The sequence below is a fragment of the Oryx dammah genome, unplaced genomic scaffold (assembly GCF_014754425.2).
Source record: "Oryx dammah isolate SB20612 unplaced genomic scaffold, SCBI_Odam_1.1 HiC_scaffold_28, whole genome shotgun sequence".
Lineage (NCBI taxonomy): Eukaryota > Metazoa > Chordata > Mammalia > Artiodactyla > Bovidae > Oryx > Oryx dammah.
Genome location: NW_024070212.1, coordinates 6,662,644 through 6,683,922, shown reverse-complemented (window position 1 = coordinate 6,683,922; position 21,279 = coordinate 6,662,644). Strand labels below are relative to the sequence as shown.

The 21,279-nt window shown below is 42.9% G+C and overlaps 1 protein-coding gene across 2 annotated transcripts in view; it reads left to right on the top strand.

The window, feature by feature from the left end:
- DDR2 (discoidin domain receptor tyrosine kinase 2) overlaps positions 1-21,279 on the top strand; it is a 171,254-nt gene that overhangs the window by 8,794 nt on the left and 141,181 nt on the right. For both annotated transcript variants that reach the window (XM_040230001.1, XM_040230002.1), the window contains exon 2: positions 15,832-15,977. The gene's annotated coding sequence lies outside the window, so the exon portion shown is untranslated. The remainder of the gene's footprint in view (positions 1-15,831; positions 15,978-21,279) is intronic.

The window sequence follows — 21,279 nt, the reverse complement described above, 5'->3', positions numbered from 1 at the left end:
ATATAGCCATGGCACCCCACTCCAGTACTCTTGCCTGGAAAATCCCATGGACCGAGGAGCCTGGTGGGCTGCAGTCCATGGGGTCACTAAGAGTCGGACATGACTGAGAGACTTCACTTTCAGTTTTTACTTTCATGCATTAGAGAAGGAAATGGCAACCCACTCCAGTGTTCTTGCCTGGAGAACCCCAGGGACGGCAGAGCCTGGTGGGCTGCCGTCTATGGGGTCGCACAGAGTCGGACACGACTGAAGCTACTTAGCAGCAGCAGCAAATATAGCCAACTGGTCTTTGGCAAAGAAACAAAGGCAGTACAATGGAGAAAGATAGTCTTTTCACCAAATGGTGCTGGAATAATTGAACATGCAAAAGAAAACCCAAAAACCAAAACAAATCTACACTCACACCTTATGTCCTTCACAAGAATGAACTCAAAATAGATCATGAACCTAAATGTAAAATGAGAAACCAGAAAACTATGACATAACATAGGAGAAAACCTAGGTGACCTTGGGTATGGTGATGACGTTTCAACACCAAAGGTACAATCCTTGAAAGAAAAAATCGATAAAGTGGACTTCATTAGAATGAAAAATTTTTGCTCTGTGAAAGCTAAAGACAATGAGACTACAAGACATGGATTGGGAGAAAATATTTGCAAAAGACCTATCCAATAGAGGACAGTTACATAAAATGTGTAAGGGACTCTTCAAATTCAACAATAAGAAAATGAGCAAAAGAAATAAACAGACAGTTCGCCAAAGAAGATATACAGATGGCAAAAGTGTTAGTCACTCAGTCATGTCCAACTCTTTGCAACCCCGTGGACTGTAGCCTGCCAGGCTCTTCTGTCCATAGGATTTCCCAGGCAAGAATCCTGGAGAGGGTTGCCACTCCTTTCTCCAGGGGATCTTCTCCATCCAGGGGCTGAACCCAGGTCCCCAGCATTGTGGGCAGATTCTTTACCACCTGAGCCACCAGGGAAGCCCACAGATCGCAGTGAAAGTGATAGTTGCTCAGTCGTGTTGCTGAGTCCAACTCTTTGTGACCCCATGCTATACAATCCATGGGATTCTCCAGGCAAGAATACTGGAGTGGGTAGCCGTTCCCCTTCTCCAGGGGATTTTCCCAACCCAGGGATCGAACCCAGGTCTCCTGCATTGCAGGCGGATTCTTTACCAGCAGAGCCACAGTAGACATGAAACAATGCTCAGCATTGTAGGTCATCAGGAAATTTCAAATTAAGACAGCAATGAATTATCATTACAGTACCTGTTAGAATGGCCGAAATCCAGAGCACTGACGGCACCCCATACTGGTGCTGATGAGAGCAGTGATAACTTTTATTCATTGCTGCTGGAAATACAAAATTGCACAGCCACTTTGGCAGTTTTTCACAGAAATCAACATATTCATATGCGTGACCCAGAAATCATGCTCCTTGGCATTTACCCAAACAAATTGAGAACTTATGTTTATGCAGAAACCTAAGTACAGATGATTATGGCAACTTTAGTCATAACTTCAAAACACGGAAGAGAGCAGGTCATGGAGAAATGGTGTAAGCACTGAGACTGCTATCAGAAGCGCTGGGTTCAGATCCTGTTTCTTTTAGTTGTGAAAATTGAAGTCAGTAAAGTCTTTATGAGCACAGATGTGGAGTAACATGTAAGTTTACATCTGAATACTTTGTGTGAGTGTGAAGTGAAAGTCGCTCAGTCGTGTCTGACTCTTTGCGACCCCGTGGACTGTATGGCCATGGAATTCTCCGGTCCAGAATACTGGAGTGGGTATTGGGTATATAATGCACACAGGGCTGTTTTCCTTTAAGCAATAAATAGAAAATGGTTATTCCCAGAGGGTGATGATTATCGTTCTAGGTTTTAGGGTACAGCTCCAGATTTGGTTTCTCTTGGTTTGACCATGCGCAGAGCTGATGTCTTCCTCATCATGCTTCTTTCCTCATTGGTGTGTTCATACCTCTGGTGATAGAAATGCTTTCCTCTTACTTTTCCCTAAAAATTCTCATTTGATTAGTTAGTGTTATGTGAAGAGTAAATTAACTGTTACTTAATATTATGTTTGGAGGTGAAGAGTTTTCTAAGCATTTTGGTCAGCCATTCATTACCAAAGAGATGTCAAGCTTGAATGTCAAGCTAAGATGTAAATTCTAGACTTATGCGGATACCTTAGTGGAGTGTGAAAAGTTACTTTGTCATCCTTTTGCTGTGTTTTTGGTGACAGACTTGGCTTTTGAAGAATAAAAGATGATTGATGCTCTTCCCATTGTTTCCCTTTCACAAGTCCCTGATGTTTACTCTCCTCTTTCATTTTTATGACTTAGGGTGCTAACTTCTTCCCCCCTCCTAGATCCATAGGAGCCCCAAGCCCTCTAGAAAAAGGGAGCTGTTTTGTGCCTTTTGCTTAGCTGTAGGAGGGCTCACCTCTAGCCTCTCAGGTGCTCCCCACTTTCATTTTCCAGCTGACAAGTAGTTGCCAGCATTTACAAAACATGTTTTGTCAAAGATCTCAGGATGGCTACTTTTATCCTATATACATATGTAAACTTCAATGACTGCATTTCCTGGTGATCCGACATCCAGTTCCTTCTTGCCTTGGGCAGGAGTAATATAAGAGAGGGAAAAAAAAAGGAACATTGTTTTAAATAGGGCAGAAGTTCTCATTTCTAGCCCTAATTTACTAAGTAGTATGGATATTGAAAGGAATTTCAGATTTTTAGATCTAAGTCTTTATTTGAGTTGGGTAGGTTAGGGCAAAGAGAAGGCTGGTGCAGAAGTTCTTGGGCAGTACATAGGAAGAAAGGAATTCAACACAAAAAAAGACTCCATCTTTGTTATCAGTAGACTAGATGCAACACATGACCCTGGTTTCAAGTGAAATGATGGAAGTGAGGACCCTGGATTCACTTACAATGTTGCTTTACATGAAGGTGTTTAAGGCCCTAGCAGGGGCATCTCCAAATTCTTTCAGAAATAAATAGAAATTTGGTTTCCAAAAAAGTATTGAAACAATCATAATGAAAAAATTGGAACTTTACTGAATGTTCTTATACTTCATGTTACATTGAGTGTTATTTTTTATAACGGAGTACTTGGTAAGGTGGGAGTGAGGAAGGTGTTATAATATTTTCACCACCTGGGTCTCCTAAACATCTGAATCCAGCCCTTCGTAGGAACAGAAGCTATTGTCAGCCACAATTTGCTCCCAAATCTATTGGGCCACCATTCCTCAGAGCTCCTAGGAGAAGTAGTACTCTGATGCTCTTCATAAATATGTTCAAATCTATCCTTACAATGAGAAAATTATTATACTGGGTTGGTCAAAAAGTTCATTCAGCGTTTTTCTGTAAGGCGTTACAGAAAACCCCAAACTAACTATTGCCCAAGCCAATAGTTACCACTGCATGATTCAGTAATGCGTATTGGGGAAAAATAATCCACTCACTGGTCATGGGGTGTCAAGCATACTTTCTAGTGAATCAATGAAGATTAGGTGAGAGTGGTGACAAAGCAATGGGATGTCTAGATTCATGTGACTTCCTTTCATTAGAGTTTAATAATCCCCACCCTCACCACTAACCACATTTCTTCAGGCCAGGTAAATGGTCTTAAGTGTAAGGTAAATGGTGTTCCACACTCAAAGAAGTACTCTCCCCCCCTTCCCTCCCTGCACCGTAGTACCTTTCCTGATGCTGCTATAGGGGCCACTGGGAAAGTCATGAGACAGCTGCTGAAGATGTAGGAACCAGCCATCCTGCAGGGATGCTTTTAGTCATGGGTTTCTTTTTTTTCCTCTTTTTAAAAATTGATTTATTTTAATTGGAGGGTAATTACAATATCGTGATGGGTTTTTGCCATACAGCGACACGAATCAGTCACAGGTATACATGTGTCCCCCCTTCCTGAACCTCCCTCCCACATCCCTCCCCACCCTATCCCTCTGGGTTGTCCCAGAGCACTGGCTTTGGGCGCGCTGCTTCATGCATCACACTGGTCGTCTGTTTTACATATGGTAATGTACATATTTCAAAGCTATTCTCTCAAATCATTCCACCCTCACCTTCTCCCACAGAGTCCAAAAGTCTGTTCTTTACATCTGTGTCTCCTTTGCTGCCCTGCATGTAGGATTGTCGGTACCATCTTTCTAAATTCCATATATACGCATTAATATACAGTATTTGTCTTTCTCTTTCTGACTTATTTTGCTCTGTATAATAGGCTCCAGGTTCATCTACCTCATCAGAACTGACTCAAGTTAATTCCTTTTCATAGTTGAGTATTATTCCATTGTGTACACATACCACAACTTCTTTATCCATTCATCTGCTGATGGACATCTACGTTGCTTCCATGTCCTAGGTATTGAAAACAGTGCTTCAGTGAACACTGGGGTACATGTGTCTCTTTCAATTTTGATTTCCTCGGTGTGTATGCCCAGCAGTGGGGCTGCTGGGAAGGAGCACATCCTCTGCTGCTTCCTTTTGTGGAAAGGCAGGGTCACAGAACAGACTCAGCAGTCTAAAAAATTTCCCTCAGGATTATCTAATTACTCACACCTGAGCAACATGTGCACCTATTTTATAGAGAATTTTTTTTTCAGCTTTTTAGGATGATCAATTATTAGGACACAGCTGCTACTGCTGCTAAGTTGCTTCAGTCGTGTCCGACTCTGTGTGCCCCCATAGACGGCAGCCCACCAGGCTCCCCCGTCCCTGGGATTCTCCAGGCAAGAACACTGGAGTGGATTGCCATTTCCTTCTCCAATGCATGAAAGTGAAAAGTGAAAGGGAAGTCACTCAGTTGTGCCCGACTCTTCACGACCCCATAGACTGCAGCCCACCAGGCTCCTCCGTCCCTGGGATTTTCCAGGCAAGAGTGCTGGAGTGGGGTGCCAGTGCCTTCTCCATATTTGGACACTATTAAAACATGAAAAGCTATGACAGACTTAGTGTATTAAAAGCAGCCATATCACTTTTCTGACAAAGATCTGTATAGCCAAAGTTATGGTTTTTCCAGTAGTCATGATCAAACCAGTCAGTCCTAAAGGAAATCAACCCTGAATATTCATTGGAAGGACTGATGTTGAAGCTGAAACTCCAATACTTTGGCCACTTGATGCGAAGAACTGACTCACTGGAAAAGACCCTGATGTTGGGGAAGATTGAAGACAGGAGGAGAAAGGGGCAATGGAGGATGAGATGGTTGGATGGCATCACCAATGAAATGGCCCTGAGTCTGAGCAAACACTGGGAGATAGTGGAGGACAGGGAAGCCTGGCATGCTGCATTTCATGGGGTCGCAAAGAGTTGGACATTACTTAGCGATTGAACAACAGCAAAATATATACAGACATTAAAGCCAGGTATACACTTAAATTAGGTTCCTGGACTCAGTTTCCATGTACACGTTGTGTGTGGATGGGGAGGGCTTCCCACAGGACATCAGACAATTCTCTGGACACAAGCTGGGTGTCCTACAATTCACACGAACTCTGACACCATCTCCTTAGAGGTATCATCAGATGCCACAGGTTAAGGGTTCAGTGTCTTGCCCCCACCTCCTTACTATGCCTCACTTTAGAGGCCAGTTGTAAGCTCAGGCTGTTACCTGTGCTTCTGATCTACTGGTTACACATTAGAGGCTGCCAAGACCCCCTCCTCAGATTTGATTAACTTGTTAGAGTGGCTCACAAAACTCAGAGAAACATTTTATTTACTAGATGACAGGTTTATCATAAAAGGAAATGTTAGGCACAGGCAGATGAAGAGATGCATAGGGCAAGGTATGGAGAGAGGGGAGGAGCATTTATGCCCTCACCAGGCATCACTATCCCCAAATCTCTGTGTATTCTTCAACTTGAAATCTGTCCAAACCCTGTCCTTTTGGGTTTTTATGGCGGCCTCATGCCACAGGCATGACTGATTAAATCATTGGCTATTGGAGATAGATTCAAACTCCAGCCTCTCTTCTACCCAGTGATCAGTGGAGCTGGGACTGAAAGTTCCACCCTTCTAATCCCAACGTTGGTTTCCCTGGCAACCAGCTCCCATCCTTAGGTAGGGTCCTAGAATCACCTCAGTAATGTAACCAAAGGCACCTTTATGGCTCTCCTCACTTAGGAAATTCCAAAGGTTTGGGGAGTCTGTGAGCCTGGATCTGTGGATGAAGACCAAATATATATGAGAAATTTATTTTGGTCTTTGAATGACCAGCTATATGTTTCTTATAAATCATAATATACAACATCTCTTATACTTTAGTTTTTCTGCAACTATAAAGCTGAAGCAAAGTTTTAAGTGAAGTCAAATATAGCTATAAACTCAATAAAATAATAAAACATTATTTTAATGCGGGAGATGATGTGGTTTGTTGAGACTAACCACTAGTGTGGGGTTTAAAGATAGAGTGGACACATGTAGCCTTAGGGCCTGGTCTATGTTTAATTTGGGACTGTTTTTTAAACGTAATTAATATTTGTGCAGAAAATGTTTATTCAGTTCAGTTCAGTTCAGTCGCTCAGTTGTGTCTGACTCTTTGCGACCCCATGAATTGCAGCACACCAGGCCTCCCTGTCCATCACCAACTCCCGGAGTTCACTCAAACTCACGTCCATTAAGTCAGGGATGCCGTCCAGCCATCTCATCCTCTGTTGTCCCCTTCTCCTCCTGCCTCCAATCCTTCCCAGCATCAAAGTCTTTCCCAGTGAGTCAACTCTTCGCATGAGGTGGCCAAAGTATTGGAGATTCAGCTTTAGCACCATTCCTTCCAAAGGACACCCAGGACTGGTCTCTTTCAGAATGGACTGGTTGGATCCCCTTGCAGTCCAAGGGACTCTCAAGAGTCTTCTCCAACAGCACAGTTCAAATGCATCAATTCTTCGGCGCTCAACTTTCTTCACAGTCCAACTCTCACATTCATACATGACCACTGGAAAAACCATAGCCTTGACTAGATGGACCTTTGTTGGCAAAGTAATGTCTCTGCTTTTGAATATGCTATCTAGGCTTATTAGAGTGTGTTAAACATATTGTTATTAATAGCCTCAAGGGTTTATGCATTTGGGAAAATCAGATCTCATATTTACTTAACCAAGTCTCTGCCAGTAGGCAGTGGTCAAATGTTAATTTTAATTCGGTATCATTAAATATTTGTTAAAGTGTCTATTCTCTTGAAGATAGGGTTAGCATGGGGCTGATAAAGAAATTGCTATCTAATCTAACTATTACTAGAATCAGTGACAGAACCATTGTATTTTTGTGTTTATGCTTTAGATTTCTGCTTATAAACTTGTAGGCACTGGTATGTAGAGTCAGAGCTCATGCCACACACCTGCCCACTGCAGGAACATGGTGCTGACCGCAATGGCTGAGCGGATTAAACTGCCTTGTGCCACCTGGTGACTCAATTCTCCCACCATTTCCTCAGTTTCTAGATTGGTTCTTGATTTGATCTGGCTTTCATTTGGCATTTGGACAATCACAAACCCAGATGAAAAGGCAGGCCCTGAAATCACTTTGTTACCACTAGCATTAAAAGTTCCAAATTATAGAATCGAAGATATAAAATTTAAAAAATTCTATAAATATCATGGTCTGAAAGAATGTATTTGTACTTGGAGAGACTCCACTCTAAAAGTAAATTCAAGCTACGTTTTTTTTTTTTTTTCCAGGAAAGCCTTTCTGATCTGTCCTCTTTAAATTTTGCTAATAATCAAAAACATTATGACAACTTAGCAGTGAGTGCTTATTTTATACCAAAATCTATGTTAAGCACTTTATATACATTATCTCATCAAAACCTTATAATTGTGTGAAGTGGTTAGCTTTCCTATGTATATATGAGAACACAAGATGCTAAGAGAGGCTCACTCACATAGCAGATACTAATAAGTAGCAGAATAAGAATTGGAACCTAGGTCTTTCTCACTGAAGCACCTCACTTTTTACCACTACTTGGTTACTCTTCTTGAACCTGTGGATCTCACTTTTTTTTTGTTGCAAGTAGGCATCCCTGTTTTATAGTTATCTCCTGATACCCTTGTCTTTTCTGTTGAGCCAGTGAGTCTCAAACTTCAGTATGCATCAGAATCATCTGCAGTGCTTCTGAAAAATGCAGAGCCCAGGCTCCACGCAAAACATGCATGAGATATATGCATGCTAAGTCCCTTCAGTTGTGTCTGACTCTTTGAGACTTTATGGACTGTAGCCCGCCGGACTCCTCTGTCCATGGGATTCTCCAGGCAAGAATACTGGAGTGGGTTGCCATGCCTGCCTCCAGGGGATCTTCCTGACCCAGGGATTGAACCCGCGTCCCTGCATTGCAGGCAGATTCTTTACCACTGAGCCCCTGAGGAAGCCCGTAAAACTTGCTAGATGGAAACATTTTCTGCAAAGTGTCCAGGGAACCTGTGTTTTTAGCAGCCTCCCTCAGGTGACTGATTCTGTTGCAGGCGTCCATTTAGAGTAAAACTGCATTTGACTGTGGGTGCTTCGTGGCCCATGATTGTTTTTTATCCATCCTTCTATCTCAAGGACTCACTAAATTCAAAGAAGGAACAATTGTCAATAGAGAATATGTTCTTGGAAAGAACATTCTTTTGGCCAGACCCTTGGAAAATTTAGAGATACATGTTTAAATATCACTTAATGTACTCAGTCTAGACTCTCTCCTGGAGGCCAAAATGGCAAGGAGTCTATGAGAAGGGGCAGAAAGCATAGCTCTGTCTATAAAAAAAAAAGAATGAAAACTCACCAGGTGCCCCATGATGAGATAGAATCAATCTTCTTCCCCTTTCCTAAAACTAAGATCAATAGAAAAGTGTAAATGCCTTGGAGGCCCAGAAAGGGGCTCATTTTCCCACAGTGTTGTAGGCATTTTCCAAGAGTTCTGCTTAACTCGTGGTTCTGAGATCTACATGGATTTATTCCTTTATTCAGCAAAAAAAAAAATTTTTTTTGTTGCGTACTTACTAAGTGACTTGAATGTCATAAGGCACAGTCTTTTCTCTTCCTGAGTTTATTATCAGTTAGAAAATTCAGGAAACAGTAAAGGAAATGTGGGGCTAGTTGCTCAGTGTCTGCAAACACTAAAATGCAGGGAAGGGGTTGTATTGTCAGGGGACTGGAGCTGGATGCTAGAAGTGGTGTAAGAATTGGATGGAATTAGACAGACAGGAAGCAAAGAACAGGAAAAGGCTTGGCTGTCAGAGTGCTTAGGATCAGCTGGCTTGGAACAGTGAGGATGTAAGCCTGGTATAGTGGGAAATTTGTACTGGGGAGCATGGAGAAAACAGCCTTGCATAGATGTGTTTTATTACATTAAGGGGAGTTGTGGAATTTTGAACATTTTCCTTTATCTTAGAGCAAGTGCAGTGTTGTTTAAGATTAATGTGACTGTAGCATGTCAGGGAAATTGCAGGGGAGGGGTTAAGCCAGGGAGAGTTAGCCAAAGGCTCTTCTCAGTCCTCCAGATGTGAAGCGACCAGGTTTGGACCAAGATGGCAGAAGGAACCAGGACAAGATAGGGCTGGCGTGGGTGTAACCTGAAGGACACCAGTGAGACAGTATTGCTACTAATGGTGGGGTAGAAGCAGGGTGACGCTCCCACACTAACTGATGTGGAGTGTGTGAGAACCTAGAGACCCATCTTCCCGCAAGAACTTTAGGCCGGAGAAAAGTGCCTTAAGCTTCTAACCAGGACCCTGAGTCCAGGTTTTTCAAATGCGCTTTGATGTCGGCAGAGCAGATGGCCCTGGAGGAGGCTGGGCACGTGGTTGCTTCCTTTTCCTTCTCTGTCTCTCATCCCTCCCCAGCTGGGTTCCCACAAGGAGAACCTCTCAGGACGGGCACTTCTGTTGGGACCTAACGAAGGAAATCTTGCTAATTGGACAAACATGGTACTTCCCAAAGTACAATCCTTGGAAACTTGTGGGTTTTTAAATAGAAAACAATAGGGGAGGGCAAGGGCCAGACTTCTGTGGCTTAATAAGTTTGGGAAAATATTCTTTGAGAATTAAGCAGATTTGTTTACTGTAAGGACTTCCCAAGGTCTATAATATGGAAATGAGCGTTTTTACCTTCTGAGAGAGATGTAGCTTATAACACTCAATGAACGTTTGGATCATGGAGCTCTCTTTTTTTCAAGAAGCATCTTGAGGGGAAATGGCTACATAGGACACATTTCAAGAGATTGGAGACAAGAAATTTTGTCTTAAAAATAAGTCTCTTGAGACTTCCCTGGTGGTTCAGTGGCTAAGACTATGCTCCCAAAGCTGGGGGCCTGGGTTTGATCCTTGGCCGGGGAGCTAGATCTCACATGATGCAAATAAGGGTCCATGTGCCTCAACTAGGATCTGGTGCAGCCAAAGAAATAAATGAATACTTAAAAAGTAAGTCTCTTGCACTTAAGGTTGGTAGTGTAATGGAAAGAAAAAAAGAGTTTGGGATTTGTCAGGGGTCTACTACTGACTTGTCATCTGGTATTGAACTACTTTGGGTCTGTTTGCACAGAGGTTATACTAATACTAGATGAATTCTTTAGTTCTTAAAACTCCAAAGTCTGTGGTTGTGTGCATATGCAGAGGAGGAAAATAATCTGGTTTTTCTATGCTGTAATAATGCTGGTGGCAGAGACAGTGGTGGGATGGTGACAGCAAGATGAGTGAGAGGTGCTTTGAGCCCTGCGCTGATTATGTGGTTGGGCACCATCGCAGAGTGGGCTGGCGGAGCAGAGTGAACGAAGCTCCTGGTTTGCTCCCAGGCTTCTCTGAATCCAAGCATGTCAAGTGGGGCACACACAATTATCCAATGGCTAAGGCGAGGTTCGATCCCTGGGTTGGGAAGATCCCCTGGAGAAGGAAATGGCAATCCACTCCAATACTGTTGCCTGGAAAATCCCACGGACAGAGGAGCCTGGTAGGCTACAGTCCATGGGGTCGCAAAGAGTTGGACATGATTGAGCGACTTCACTTTCACTTTCAAGGCGAGGTTAATTCCTAACAGTCACTTAATCCATCTTGTCTCAGTTTTGCTGATAAGCAGCTGTGAGGCTTTGGGTAAATCAGTTAACCATCTGGGCCTGAGTTTTCTTCATCTGTGAACTAAGGAAGCTGCATTAGATCAGGGAGTCCTGATGTTTTGTGAAGAGGAACTGTTGGTCAAGTCATCTTGACTCTTACCGGAGCGTGGTAGGGAAAGCAGAGACCTTCTTCCATCACTCAGTGCAGATAAGCCCCAGGGTTCTGTCTTCAGTTTTCTTCTCTTCCTTCTTCCCAGATCATTTCATCTGCCTCAGACTTCAATGATTGCCTTTATGTACTTGATGTTCAAATATGAATCTCTAACATTAAACTCTCTCATTTGTTTATTTAAATTGAGGTATAGATGATTCACAATATTGTATAAGTTACAGGTATACAATAGTGATTCACAGTCTTTAAATATTATGGTCCATTTATAGTTATTATAAAAATATTGGCAATATTTCCCACATTATACAATATATCCCTGTAGCTTATTTTATGTTATTGTTTAGTTGCTCAGCCATTTCCAATCCTTTTGCAACCCCATGGACTGTAGCTCACCAGGCTCCTCCATCCACGGGATTTCCCAGCAAGAATACTGGAGTGGGTTGCCATTTCCTTCTCCAGTGTATCTTCCTGACCCAGGGATCAAACTCTTGTTTCCTGCATTGGCAGGTGTATTCTTTACCACTCAGCCACCCGGGAGGCCCAGATTATTTTGTACCCAATAATTTGTACCTCTTAATCACCTACCACTATGTGGCCCGTCCCTTGCCCCACTGGTAACCGCTAGTTTGATCTCTTTATCTGTGAGTCTGCTTTTTTCTTATGTTCACTGGTTTTACTTTTTAGATTCCACATATAAATGATACCTTGCAGTATTTGTCTTTCTCTGTCTGACATTTCACTTAATGCTCTCCAAGTATGTTCATGTTGCTGAAATTGGCAATTAAAAAAAAAAAAAAATGACCGAACACATAGTGTTAGTATTCCATTCTTGTTGCTCAACTCTTTGCCACCCCATGGACTGCAGCACACCAGGCTTCTCTGTCCTTCACTATCTCCTGGAGTTTGCTCAGATTCATGTCTGTTGAGTCAGTGATGCTATCTACTACATCATTCCATTCTGCGTGTATATATGTATATATGTGTGTGTGTGTGTATATGTATATATTCTTTATCCATTCATCTGTTGATGGTACCAAACTCTTGAATGCTGGACCCAGATTTCTACTCCTCTGCTTGATGTATTTGCCTCTTTTCATGGAAGGGAAAGCAAATTCTTTATGTTCAAACCAAACTCGCAATCATCCCTGTTGAACCAATTCCTCTCCCAGTTTTCCCAGGATCCGTTACTTGTAGTGCTGTGCTCTTGGTCACCTGCAGGCTGGACATGCAGGCTTCCTGGACTCCTTCCTTCTTCCCTGCTGTAACTAGTTGCTGACTGATGCTCAGTCCCCTTATGTGATCATTAGCATACCTCCATATTATTTCTTTCCCCTTCCTGATGTCATTGTTCTGGGTCAGGCTCCCATTGGCCTCTCTGCTCCCCTCTCCCCTATAAAGCACCCCACATGCCAGGTTAGGCTGTAGAGAGCCTCCCTCACCTGCCATCCCTCTCTCCCAAAGCTTTTCCTGGGCCGCACATGCTCACCTCTTGTTAGCATCTATAGCCTCAGCCACCTTCCAGCTCTAGCTTTGATTATTGTGCTGTTCCTGTCCTCCAGCCACATAACTTGCAATTCAAATTGTTCCTTTTTTTTTCGGCTTTTTATTTTTTTTTTTTGACAAAATTCTAGTTATATTTCAAGAGTCAGCTCAAATGATGCCTCCTTCCTCCTTCAAGTCTTCCCTGACTTGAAGTCAGGGAAGTCAGGAGAAATCAAGCCACTCCACTGGCTTGATTTCTCCTTCTTTTAGCATCTTATTCTTTTCTATCTTAGTATCTCACCAACACAAATATATATATATATATATATATATATATAGTCATATATGTATCAGATCTTATAATGTCCACTACATCTTCTTCATCAAGGCCAAGGAACATGCTTTCTTCATCTATAACATTTGAAGTCCCTGGTATATACTAGGAGCTAGAAATACTATTGGCTAAGTTGATATTAATCAATTTTAAAAATAATAATAATGGAAACAACCAATTCATTTTAGTAATTGATCTAATCAAATACTAATAAAGTAAGGTAAATAATCTTACCTTAAAATAAGGCATATCACCTTAAAGTAAGGTAAATAATCCCAAACTAATAAAATACTGGTTTTGGTATCCTGCTGTTCTCTTTGCATGTAGCTGAGGGATGATTTCCTGAAGAATTTTAATTTTACGTTTTTACAATATTGGGTTAGTAAACTCCTTAGCTTACAGTTAAGGATAGTTTGTCTCTTTTGTGAGACCATTTCAGTGAAGCTGTGTGTCTTGCTATGTCATGATGGGGCTGATTTCCTTTCTAACAGGAGCATCATATGATGTGGTTAAAAACTGGAGCTTCAGAGTAGGGCAAACCTGGTTTTGAGTTACAATCCTGACCTTGTTAGCTGTGTTACCTTGGGGGATTTACCTATTGTCTTCAAACCTTAGTCTCACATCGATAAATGAAGGTTATAATACGTCTGTCTGTAATTATCCTGTGCTGGTTCTACCCCTAGGAATTGTTCAAAAGCAAATCTTTGCTCATCCTCACTGGAGGAGGATCCCTAAACCTAGGAGGTTTTCTCTAGGTTCTATGGGTCTAAAAACCACACTGGCCTATAGAATTTCAGAGGTAGACTGGAAACTTGAGGCAGAAATGCTGGGAATGTTGGTGCCTGTTTTCCTGGCCTAGTGAAAAGGAAAGCAGGCCTGTGTCTCTCATTCTGCATCAGACAGATGACAAACCTCTCACAAGAGGAGAAAAAAACAATCTCCATCATCTTCTCCCGTCCTAGTGTCTAATAGCTCCAGACTTCCTAAAGGACAGGGTGACTGAGGTTCCTGGAAAGCCAGGACATAAGACATGACATCTTCAGTCCAGGACGTAAGACCCATCTTACATATTATTTCTGTTAATAGAACAGTAAAGGGAGAAGGTGAGCAGTTCCTGAGCCCTGAGCACCTTCTGTGGCAGGCCCATCTAATGGAGAATTACAATTCTTCTTTATGACTTCTTGAGACAGGTGTCATTATCTCCATTTCACAAGTAAGTAGAAGCTAAGTAACTCCCAAGATTCACAGCTAGTGAATATGAAAGTGAGGAAATGAACCCGGGTAGTCTGCATACATTTTAGCCTTTGAATCCTTCAATGTAATTAAACCACATTAGCCATATGAGGTGAGGGTTTCCTTTAGGTGATGCATTTTCTGTGTCAGGAAAATTGTGATCTAACAGGGTTAGTCTTTGCCACGTTAGTGCCACAGGGAACTAGTTTTCAGGAATACTGTTTGGGGGACTTCCCTGGAGGTCCAGTGGTTGAGACTCTGTGCTTCCACTGCAGGGGGCTTAGGTTTGATTCCTGGTCAGGAAACTAAGATCTCACATGCTGCATGGTGTGGCCAAATAAAATAAAATACTTGGGGACACTCACTTCCCCCATGATGATGTAACACTGATGATAGTGTGTGTGCTTTGAGAGGCTGATGTTTGTAAACATTCCTGCACAGGTAGGTGCAGAGATATTAGTACAAGTTTCTTCTGAAATAGTGAGATAAACCCCAACTAGAAAAGGACAGTAGTAGAGCAAGAGTTTGAATATTTTCTCAAATTTTGAAGGCTTCAGCTGCATGCCTTTCTGGGGAACGAGACGCCAGAGGAAAGCTGTACTAACATATGTGATATCCCTTCTTGATCTGTGTGGCCACTTTATTCCCTTTAAGTTCTAGATCTTTCAGTGAAGAAGCTGCCAACTTCTGGTAGCTGTTCATCAACTCACTTGGACACTGCAACACTGATGTAGTTATATACGGTTACATCCATTCAGTGGAAAACAACAGATCTTTAGAAAGGAATGACATAACTACATATGCTAAAATGCAACTACCCCCAACATGTAAACAGAAAGCCCAAAGTGAAATGTACAGGATACTAAAACTTGATTTTTTTAAATTAAAAACCCTGTACATCCGTATAGTTTTACATACATGTAGGATGGTTCTAGAAAATTACTCAGTCAGCTGATAACTAGTTGTACCTGAAGAAGGGGACTGATAGTCTGAGGTGGAATATGGAGCAGTTATTCTAGGGTGCTCTGGGGGTCCCTGCAAGTGTGTGAGACCATTTTACGGGATCCACAAGATCAAAACTATTCTCAAAATAACATTAGGATTTGCTTTTTTTTTCACTCTCATTCTCCCACAAGTGTATGGTGGAGTTTTCCAGAGGTTAAATGACTTGCGTTATTATTGTAACAAATTGAGTCTAGAAGCAGATAAGAGGATCTATTTGATTAAGTCAGATATCAAAGAGATTTTTAAAAATATAAAGCAGTGTCAGTCTTCTCACTATTTTTTTGAAAAATTTTAATAAAAATTATTATATGTGTTAACATACAATTATATTTTAATGAAATAAGTAGTAAATTTAAAATTCAGTTTTTAATTTCTAAATTGATAAATATCAATTGTGTAACCCCTATAAACAAAATCTCTGAGGATCTGTCAAATTCCTTCAGAGCCTGGGGCCGCTGGGAGGCTTCTGTTTAATAGTGGTGGACAGAAATGTCAAGCAGGAAAGAAAATGTGAGTGAAGAAAAAGTTTGTAACAAAGCATTGCTTTCCCTTTTCTCCCCCTTCCTAAAAGGAGATCCACAACTGGTCCGGGGTTCAGTGCTCTAGAAAGTTCTAAGGCTGTGCCTTGAAGCCAAGACGCTACAATAATTGAAGAGAAGCAGAGGCCAGCTATTCCTGAGTATCCTGTCCCTCGGAGAATGCTCTGCACCCATTGATGTAAGTACACTCTTCTAGCCACAGATGATTGAGGGTGACAGTGTGGCTCCCCCGAGCGCCTCGCTTACCCTGGTCGGTGTCATGGAGAAAGGTGCACCTTGGGTTCTGTCTTTGTTGTTGTTGTTGTTCAGTTGCTAAGTTGTGTCTGACTCTTTTGCAACTCCATGGACTGTAGCCCACTGGGTGCCTCTGTTCATGGGGTTTTCCAGGCAAGAATGCTGGAGTTGGTTGTCATTTCCTTCTCCAGGAGATTTTCCTGGACAAGGGATCGAACCCACACTTCCTACACTGGCAGATGAATTCTTTACCTCTGAGCCACTTGGGAAGCCCTGTATCCTAGAGCTGATAGCAAACGAAAAGGTCATGGGTTTGATCATATAGGGAACCTGCTGTTGAATGTCCATGTTCTCTTTGCACTTCAAGGATCTGGTTGTGGCCAACCCAGAGTAAATGTTCATCCTAGGGTGTCCTGGACCCCCAGCTCTGAGTGACCCAGGATCTCTAGGTCTCCCCTATTTTTATAGGACCCACTGGAATCTCTGGGTTTTCTGGATCAATCTAGGCCTCTTCTAATAGTACAATTCCATTTAGAAAAAATTTAAATCAATTTCCTGCTTCCAGCAATAATTTGAGGTGGTTTAGAAAAAAAACAAACAAACAACTTAATAGAACTACTAAAACCAGGATAAGAGAACCAGAGCCCTATAATAAGGTTTGGGAGAGTTAAAAGCACAAGAAAACCTAGCCAGGGATGCTAATTGGAGATAAGTGGGCCACTTAGCTCTAGGTCTCAAGGCAAAAAAAGAAGCATGATATACTGCAAAGCTTCATGAGGAAACCAAAAGCACTTGCACAGGTCCAGGTGGTCAGCTGTAGGTGAATTTTGGTCTGAAGGAGACTTCTTAGTTCATCTGTTAGCAGACTTGAATCCTACCAACTAAACTAGGTCTGCGGTAATTTCATGCATCTGAGACCCTCTCAGTCCATAGGTCACCAAAGGCAGAGAACATCTCCTTCATGCCTGTATCCCTAGCATCTAGTGTGGGTTCTGGCACGTGGGAGATGCTCACTGAGGACCCCGTGCCTTGACTTAGGCTTATGTCTAACTTGCAGCTTCTATGACACTTGTTGAATGAATGCACAGTTGAGTGAATAATGTGGACAACCCTTGGGATGAAGGATGAAGGGCAGGTGGGTAAAGTACTATTTCCTCACCTTCCCCAGGAGATTTCTTCTCACTAACAATGCTCCTGGGATTACACACTCCTTTCTGTTTATTGTCTAGGTAGCTGCCCACCTTCCCCCATTACTCCTTAGCCTACTTGTGGTGATAAAATAACTTGGGTCCCTTTCTTCCCATAGATTGCCCCGAAACCAATTCCCTTCCATCCTTCATTCCTTCGTTTCCTCCTTCCAACAGATTCTTGATACTGGAGAGCTAAGTGTTCTTTAACTTGAACCTTCATGGTGTACATTTCAGAACGAAGAATCCATAGCTGCATTTAACCGCTAACCAGAGGTTACTGCAGAGTCTCTCTATTCCATTTGACTGTGATTTGACTCTCTCCATTTGACTGACTCCATTTGACTCTCTATTCCATTATTTATCTGTGATTCATTCTGTTTTACCTCTCAGAAGGGTAAAAGTACTCATCATTGTGGTCTTTTCTTCCCCTGCCACCCGATCTTAATGACTATTTCTAGAAAGTATTATTTCAATATCCAAGATGTGCTATAAGTAGCTTTGGCTTGAGCACCTTGTCCGTGTGCACCCCACCCTCCCCATCGTAGTGTTGCCCAGAATTATCTCAGGTACTTTGGATTCATTTCACCCTGCTGGTCTCTGCTGGTCACTAGTGCAGACTTCCTTCTTTTCTCAAATGATGAGACTAAGTATTTCAATCTGTTTAAAGACTCAATAAGTTTCAGCTTCCTGTGTCTCTTATTAATAGGAAGAGCAAGTATTTAGCATCTAAACTGGAACACTTGTGAGGGAAAAGGAGCGTTATTAATAGAAACCCTGGATATTTGCTCACCGACTTTTCAAAGATCTTGCATCTCTAATGAAGGCTGAGCGCAGAAGGTCAACAAGTGCCTTTGGAGATAGCTTCCCTGAATTCTGTTCAGTTAGCTGTATTGGGCCAAGGGGATCTGGCATGGACTTCTTAGCACTGAGTGTTTCTAATAAGCCAGTGGAGAGCCTGTCCTCTTCTGGATGGCAGAGCTCCCACGGGAGACAGGCAGGATTCCTACAGAACTGGCGGCCCTGTTTGTGAGACCCGGTGGTGCCGGCCCGTCCTCCTCCGCCCTTGCTCCCCTCCTTCCCGGTGCTCCCGCCGCCCCCTCTGCTCCTCTCCCCTTTTCCTGTTTTCGGATCCCCATTCTCTTGCTCTGCCTCCCCCTCCTCTCTCCACTGTGCCTTTTTGCTGCTCTTCTGTCTCCTCTCTCTCTGCTCTTTCGCTATCTTCTGCTCCCCATTTGTCACTGGCACGCTCTTCCTTTCCCTCTCTCCCAAAATGGCTCTTTCGACACTGTTGGAGGCAGCTTAGGAGAGCACTGCTGCCAAGCTGACTTTCTCCTTTAAAGGAAAAGCTTGTCTTTCCTGCTGTAGCTTGGTTTTCCTTCACAAGCTGCAGGCCGTCCTTTTCTCACTGCAAGTGGCCTGTTTCTCAAGAGCATCTCTGAGGGGAAGTTCTGGTTTCATGTGTCCTGGGGGACATGTGTGCTGAGGCATGAAGACAGCATGCGGGGGGGGGTGGTGGTGGTGGCGGTGTTGGAGGTGAGGGGTGGGTGGAAGTTGGGGCTGTGACAGGAGCAAACCCTGGAGACGCCTGCTTAGTCACAGAATGGATTATAGTTGAGATCAATGACACACTGTAATTGTGTTGCTGCAATAAACCCGAGGGTCTGAGATTTTGGAATTGGACTGTGTCTGGATCATTTTAGAGAAGGCAAGATCCTGGTTCGCATCTAATCAGGGAGCCACAACTATGGAGGGTGTGTGACTGCAGGACAGCAGGGAGCCCGATAGACAAGGAGGAAGCTAGCCCTGTACAGAGACGGGGGTGGGGTGGGGTGAGATGCGCTGGAGGTGGGCAGGTTGACTCAGACATTTCCGGATGAACCAGGCTCCAAAAACATTCTGAAAAGCAGAACCTGAGAGCAGACTGCAGTGATCTGAAAAAGAACTGGTGGGCTAGGCAACATGCTCTTTCTTTTTTTTTTCTCATGGGATCCAAGGACTTTGCATAGTATTTTTACTTAATAAAATAATAACACTGTTTACTGAGCCCCTGTGATATGTAAGTGACTCTGGAAGAGACTTGGAATGATTTAAGTATAAATGAGAAATAACCCAGCCTAAGCTGCTCATGGCTAACAACAGAGAAGTAATGCAGAAGAGAATTCCCTCTAAGCAGGTGAGGATGTGTTGAGAGAGTGATGAAAGGTTGAAGGGAAGAGAGCAGCAATTGTGGCTGGGCGGGTCAGAGGATAAATGCCTTGACTGTGGAGGGGGTGCGGCTTGGAGGCCAGGCAGAGATTTGATACACAGAGAAAGGTGTAGGTCACTCATTATTGATGGAGCGGACCTAGACAACAAAGATGCAGAATGACCAGTAAACAAGGATGGAACTGGGCATACAGGTGGAGGGGAAGGAGGAAATAGCCATCTCCTAGGAGCAGAGGGTTGGGGAGGAGGAGTGGTGAAAGATAGAGTTACAAAGGAGGGAGGTTCCAGCCTGCTCGCTGGCTGGCTTGAGACATCTGGATACCATCCTTGAAATCCACCATCTGTGTGGAACATGCTCCAGGCAGGATGGATGACTTTGCTTTGGGAGATGCTCATTTCCGATGCCCCTCTTGCTGAGTGTGGTTGCATTTCTGAACCAGATTTTTTTGGGATAGTTTCTCAGTCATGTCCAACTCTTTGCAACCTCTCCTTAATTCTCCAGGCTAGAATACTGGAGTAGTTAGCCGTTCCCTTCTCCAGGGGATCTTCCCAACCCAGGGATCAAACCCAGGTCTCCCGCATTGCAGGTGGATTCTTTACCAGCTGAACCACGAGGGAAGCCAGAGAATACTGGAGTGGGTAGCCTATCCCTTCTCCAGCAGATCTTCCCGACCCAGGAAGTGAACCGGGGTCTCCTGCATTACAGGTGGATTCTTTACCAACTAAGCTACCAGGGGAGTGAACCAGATTTAGGGTGTCATAACAATAAGCCTTCAGGGGGAAATATCTAGGGACCTCAAAATATATATGCATGAAACACTTTGAGCTAGTGTTTTCTAAGATCTCAACCTCTTGCTCTGGCTTTAGTCTTTGTAGCTTTTAAGAGTAGATTTAAGGGTCAGTCACAAACTGTTTTGCCCTCAGAGTTGATCTAGGGCTGCTATAAAGAATCTTATTTCCATTGTTTCCATTTTCAATACTCTATAATTTCTCATATTACGTCAACTTTTATTCTGCTATTGTGGGCTGAAGGAATCATATTGTGTTTCTGGCTAGAAATGTTCACTGAATTTCCTCTTGACCCTGAGCTTACTCAAAATTCCTGCTTCCTGGATTACAGAGCCCCTCATTCCTCACTTTATGATGGATGAGAAGGATTGGGGTCTTCCTGCTAGATAGTCAGAGCATTTGTCAGGGTTTTTCACTGATGTCTCATTGTCTTACAAAAGACATTCACACTGTCTCTTGTATTTATTACTTTTTTATGTGTATGAGGTTCCACTTGCACCCCCCCACTCCCATTCCAAACGATTGTGAGACCCTCTTAGTCATGGTCTGAGTATCTGTCAGTTATTTTGGCTTTGGCATAATATTTAGCATAGGATCATCCATGTATTATTTTGTTTGGAGGTGGAGAAACTGAGTGGATATCGGTGGGCTTGATGAAAGTGAAAGAGAGTTAAAAAGTTGGCTTCAAACTCAACATTCAGAAAACTAAGATCATGGCATCTGGTCCCATCACTTCATGGCAAATAGATGGGGAAACAATGGAAATAGAGAGAGACCTTATTGTTTTGGGTTCCAAAATCACTGCAGCCATGAAATTAAAAGACACTTGCTCCTTGGAAGAAAAACTATGACCAACCTAGACAGAATGTTAAAAAGCAGAGGCATTATTTTGCCAACAAAGGTCAGTCTAGTCAAAGCCATGGTTTTTCCAGTAGTCATGTATGGATGTGAGAGTTAGACTATAAAGAAAGCTGAGCACTGAAGAACTGATGCTTTTAAACTGTGGTGTTGGAGAAGATTCTTGGACTGCAAGGAGATCCAACCAGTCCATCCTAAAGGAAG